General features: G+C 37.3%; 1 pseudogene; it reads left to right on the top strand.

The window, feature by feature from the left end:
* LOC122152100 overlaps positions 1-1,986 on the top strand; it is a 38,824-nt pseudogene extending 36,838 nt beyond the window's left edge.
* Positions 1,987-5,955: the final 3,969 nt, after the last annotated feature.

Genomic DNA, 5,955 nt, shown 5'->3' with positions numbered 1-5,955 from the left:
GATGGGCTCAAGTATAGCAGGGATTGTGGGGCTGGTGCGGGATCGGGCAGTGTTTCATTCTGCTGTGCATGGGGTCGCTATGAGTCGGAAACGACTCGACAGCACTTAACAACAACAACAACTTATTCCAGAGCAGACGTTTTTTCTTCTCACAGTCCATGGTATGGTCAGCATTCTTCATCAACACCACAATTAAAAGACACCAACTCTTCTTCAGTCTTCCTTATTCATTGTCCAGCTTTCATATGTATATGAGGCAATTGAAAATACCATGCATTGGGTTAGATGCACCTTAGTCTTCTAAGTGACATATTTATTCCTCAACACTTTAAAGAGGGCTTTTGCAGCAGATTTGCCCACTGGAATACATCGTCTGATTTCTTGACTTCTGTTTTCATGGGTGTTGTTTGTTGATCAAAGTAAAGTGAAATCCCTGACAACTTCAATCTTTTCTCTCTTTATCATGATGTTGCTGGTTTGTCCAGTTGTGAGAATTTTTGTTTTCTTTATGTTGCGCTCTAATCCATACTGAAGACTGTTGCCTTTGATTTTCATCAGTTAATGCTTCAAGCTTCTTCACTTTCAGAGAGCAAGGCTGTGCCATCTGCCTATTACAGGTTGTTAATGAGTCTTTCTCCAATTCTGCTGTTGCATTCTTCTTCATATAGTCTAGCTTCTCAGATTATTTGCACAGCAAACAATTATGATGAAAGCACATAATCCTGACACACACCCTTCCTGATTTTAAACCATGAACCTTGTTCTGTTTGAATGACTTCAACTTGGTCTATGTATATCTTGGTCTGTGTACATCAGCACAATTGAGTGTTCTGGATTCTTATTCTTCACAATCTTATCCACAATTTGTTATGATCCACCATTCATATGTCAGTTTGTCATACTATAGTGGCTTGTGTGTTGCTGTGAGGCTGAAAACTATGTCACTGGTATTTCAAATATCAGCAGGGCCACACATGGTAGGCAGGTTTCAGTGGAATTTCCAGACTAAAACAGACTGGGAAGAAAGACAGGGCCTTCCACTTCTGAAAAAATTGCACAATGAAAACCTTACAGCAGTGAAATACTGTCTGATATATTACTGTAAAATAGAGAACATAGAAAGCATTCTACTTATGATTATTGTTATATTACAGAAAAAAAAAAAAAAAAGATGCAAATGTAGAGATGCATAGGACTAGGTCTGAGAGGGTTCCCAACGCAGAATATCTGTGTTCCAAATGGGGACACCTTCTCCTGTGCATCAATACCTATTATTAGCCAGAAAGCCCATGGAGCTTTCATGTGCAGAGCCTTTACTGGGGTCTCATTACATAGGTATGATTGATTGAATTAGACTCTACAAAAGTTGGGCTGATAAAATGTGATGAGTCTTCCTGGTTTGGCCAGCTCTCATCCAAGAAGCACTTCATTGGCATAAACTCTCTCAGGTGTGGTCTGGAGGCTTCCTCAAAGACACTTCAATTACTAAGGAATTTCCAAAGTTTCAGGAGTTATCTCTTAGGAACTGAAAACCAAGAACAAATTCTTCAGGTAAAGTTAACTCTACAGTCCCTTGGGAGAAATACAGGGTACATCATTGTTTCTATATAATAATTAAATGTTATTATTGTTGTTGTTATTCTCCAAGGATTCAAAAAGGTCAGAGACAGAGTATTGTAATACTAAAAAAGAAAATGCAGAATTTGGTAGGGTTGGGGAAATTAATCTTAATTTCAGTTATTTTTCTTTTTCCTTGCCATTCATTATTGTTTTAAAATTAGAAATTTCTCTTATTGCTATGAAATGGCCAATGAACTCAGAATTTGGGGGAAGGCAGAAAGTTCTCCAGCATTATATCTGCAAAACCTATTCTTGGCCCCACTCCATTATCAGTTTGCCCTCATAGAGAAAAACTTCACTCTTAACAAAACTGGGCTGGAGATTCAACAGCACAAAGTACATCTTCATAAAGTGATATTTAGGTAAAAGAGGTTTTATTAGCCAAAGGAAGAAAATAAAATACCAATGACTGAAGATGCATGTTCACTTTTACAGTTCTGGTTTTTAAAACCATTTTAAAAAGAGCTACAATTAGTATGTTCAATTAGTCCTTATGTGGCTTGGGTTAGATTCATTATAATAGTGATTTGAGAAGACAAGATGTAAATAGATTCATAGTAAACAACTTGAAATAAGTTTTATAGTAAATAACTTGAAATAAGTTTTTATTCTACCCATTGTCCATAAAAATTTAGAAAAAGGTGTTATTTAATATGACAAATTTAAACACATAATAAAGATATTTTTCCAAAGCAAGTGATGATTTACCCCCAGGTTAAGGCTGAATAAATATTATTGGGCTCTTTAATGATTCCCAATGAGATTACCATTTATACAGACCTCACTCACTGCCGTCAAGTCAGTTGCAATTCATAGTGACTTCTCCTTGGGTTTCTGAGGCAGTATCTCTATAGAAGTAGATTGCCCAGTCTTCCTTTCAAGGAGTGGCTGGTGGGTTTGAACTGCCAGTCTTCTGGTTAGCAGTCAAATGCCTTAGGTACTACACCACCAAAGCTTCCCTTATACGGACCAGTAGTTACCAATGGTTGTAGTTTGCTGGACTGCTGGTCTACTGGCTATACTGACCAGTAGTCAGCAAACTCTAACTCATTGGTCAAATCCAGCCTGCTACTGGTTTTTGTACAAACCTTAAGCTAAGGAACAGGAGTTCTGGTGGTGCTGTTGTTAAATCATTGGGCTGCTAAGCAAAAGGTCAGTGGTTCAAACCCACCAGCCACTCAGCAGGAGAAAGATGAGTCAGTCTCCTTCTGTAGAAATATACAGCCTTGAAACCCTAAGAGGCAGTTCTGTGCTGTCCTGTAGAGTCACTAGGAGTTAGAATCATCTCAGTGGGAGTGGTTTTGATTTTTGGTTTTGAGGTAAGGATAGTTTTTACATTTTGAACAGTTAAAAAAAATTTTAAAGAAGAAAACTGTTTCATGATATGTGAAAAATACATGAAATTTAAATTTCTGTGTCCATCAATAAAGTTTTATTGAAACATAGACATGTTTATCCATTCAGTTATTGTCCTTGGACACTTTTGTATGACAACAACAGATTTTAGTATTTGGAACAGAGACTATATGCAGAGCCTAAAATATTTACAAACTGACCTTTTATAAAAGTTTGCAAGCCCTGATATAGACCTTATATTGATAGTGAAAAGTCCATTTGTTTTATCAGTGATAGAAATGAACTTGTTACTCAACAGTAAGCAAATCAATTGATTGCTATTGTAATTACATATATGTGTGTATGTGTGTGTGTGTGTACGTGTGTATATACATATTTAACACTGGCAGCTTTCAAATAACTTTTCAAAGGTCAAGTAGCCAGCTCCTTTGAATTAGCCAGCCAAGCCATAGAATACAGTTTCTTTTGGTTTGTATGAATGTACAGAGAACAAGTGAAAGGTTTTGTCTATAGGGGAAAAAACCTGGTTCATCACTTACCTGCTGTGCAGTATCAGGCAAGTTGCCCTAAACTTATTTTCTACATAAAATGTAATTTTAGTAATTCCCACTGCCTGGTTTTTTGGGTTTTTTTTTTTTTAAGATTAAATGAAGCACATAGTATAGTGTTTGACATATAAATGGATCTTAATAAACGTGAGTGGGCAAGGATATTATGATGGTGCTTAATATTCTATAATATCATTCTATTCCTTCATAATAATGCAAATGATTACTCAGCATGTATTGTGTGCAAGCCTGTTCTAAACTCTGACATGCAATCCAGTGAAGTTATTGTTGTTGTCAGGTGACATTGAATGGTATCTCTGTCATTAACAGCACTAGATAACTAAGACACATACCTACATATATGGTATACATACTAACATACACATGCATATATCTTAACAGAACAAATCTTGACTGAGCACACACACACCACACAAGGGGCAGGAACTCACCCACAAGGACTCTAGTGAGGGCAAACAGAAACGTACTGGTGGATGCTCCCAGCATGAGATAACCCGAGCACTAAAGAGAATACTCATCAGCAACGAAGACCGTCTTCCAACCACATCCCTTCAGCAACCCTGAGGAAGAAAGAGAAGGTACTTTGAACCACTGTGAAATAAAAACTCCCATGGTTGCATAGTGGCTAAGGCACTTGACTGCTAACCAGAAGGCTGGCGGTTCAAATCCACCAGCCACTCCTCGGAAGGAAGATGGGGCAATCTACTTCCGTAGTGATACTGCCTCGGAAACCCAAGGAAGGGTCACTATGAGTCGGGTCCGACTCAATGGCGCATAACAACAACAACACCATGCAAATGCACAAAAGACGATCAAGTGGAAAACAATGGAAAAACAGTGGAAAACAATCAGGTGTTTTGGTTTAAGGGCCTTAGGTGCTTGGTTCAATCTTGCCATATGCCAGAGGAACTTATTTTCTCCAGTATCCTCACAAGCAAAGATAAAATATAGTTTTCATTGGCCAAAAAAAAATGTGTCTGTGATGATCTGGTAGCTAGGAATGGTTGAAAAGATCCTGAAGTATAATTTATAAAGCCTTGTTTTTATCTTCATTCTTAGTACTTTATGGAACTAAACCTTTCAGTAAGCATGTTCATTATTTAGCAATTTAGAAAATACAGAAAACCAAAAAGACTATAAAATATCCCATGGTCCCCTTACCTATATATTTAATATTTTTCCAAAATAGTCTTACTGTACACTCTATTTTAAAACTCACTTTTTCACTTAACGATGTCTTGAACATCACTCCATGTCATCAAAAATTTGGCACTGTTAGTCTGATTCATTCCATCTCATCGTTATTTCAAATCATGGTGACAACAAAATGAAACACTGCTCAGTCTTGTGCCATCTTCACAATCACTGCTATGCTTGAGTACATTGTTTTGGCCACTGTGTCAATCCATCTTGTTGAGGGTCTCCTTCTTTTTGCTGACCATCTACTTTACCAAGCATGATAACCTTCTCCAGGGACTAGTCCCTCTGACAAGATGACCAAAGTATGAGAGGTGAAGTCATGCCATCCTTGCTTCTAAGGAGCTTTCCAGCTGTACATCATCCAAAACAGATTTGTTTATTTTTCTGGCAGTCCATGATACAATTAATATTCTTGGCCAACACCATAATTCAAATACATCAGTTCTCCTTTGGTCTTCCTTATTCATTGTCCAGATTTCACATGCATATGAGGTGATTGAAAATACCATGGCTTGAGGCAGATGCACCTGAGTCTTCAGAGTGAAATCTTTGCTCGTTTACCCTTTAAAAGGGTCTTTTGCAGCAGATTTGCCCAATGTAAAACATTGTTTGATTTTTTGACTACTGCTTCCACGGGTGTTGATTGTGTATCCAAGTAAAATTAAATTCTTAATAACTTCAATGTTTTCTCTATTTATCATGATGTTGCTTATTGATCCAATTGTTGAGATGTAATCCATACTGAGGACCATAGTCTTTGATCTTCATCAGTAAATCCCAATGAAGTGGGGACGGTTAATATCTCCATTTTATAGATAGGAGAACAGGGACCCAGAAATGTAAAAAAAAAAAAAAAATTGCACAAAATCATTCATTTTGTAGATCCAAAAAGAAAAAAACAGAAAACAAGCCCAATGTCATCAAGTTGATTCTGACTCATAGCAATCCTATAGGACAGAATAGAACTATCCCATTGGGTTTCCAAAGCTATAATCTTTACAGAAGCAGACTACCACATCTTTCTCTCAAAGAGCAGCTGATGAGTTTTAGTTGCTGATCTTTTGGTTAGCAGCCAAAAGCTTTAACCACTAGATGCTGAAGCCAAATTCTACCTCAGATCATCAAGTGGCACATACGACTTCTAGCAGTGTGGCCTTAATGTCTTAAGAGCCTTGGAAAATTTTGGTAAGGCACACATTTGTATTTTTTT

This window comes from Orycteropus afer, unplaced genomic scaffold (genome assembly GCF_000298275.1).
Source record: "Orycteropus afer afer isolate SDZICR_OR568_19922 unplaced genomic scaffold, OryAfe1.0 scaffold00017, whole genome shotgun sequence".
In the NCBI taxonomy this organism is placed as follows: Eukaryota; Metazoa; Chordata; class Mammalia; order Tubulidentata; family Orycteropodidae; genus Orycteropus; species Orycteropus afer.
Note: the sequence above shows the minus strand (reverse complement) of the source record. Positions and strands in the feature narration are given on the sequence as shown.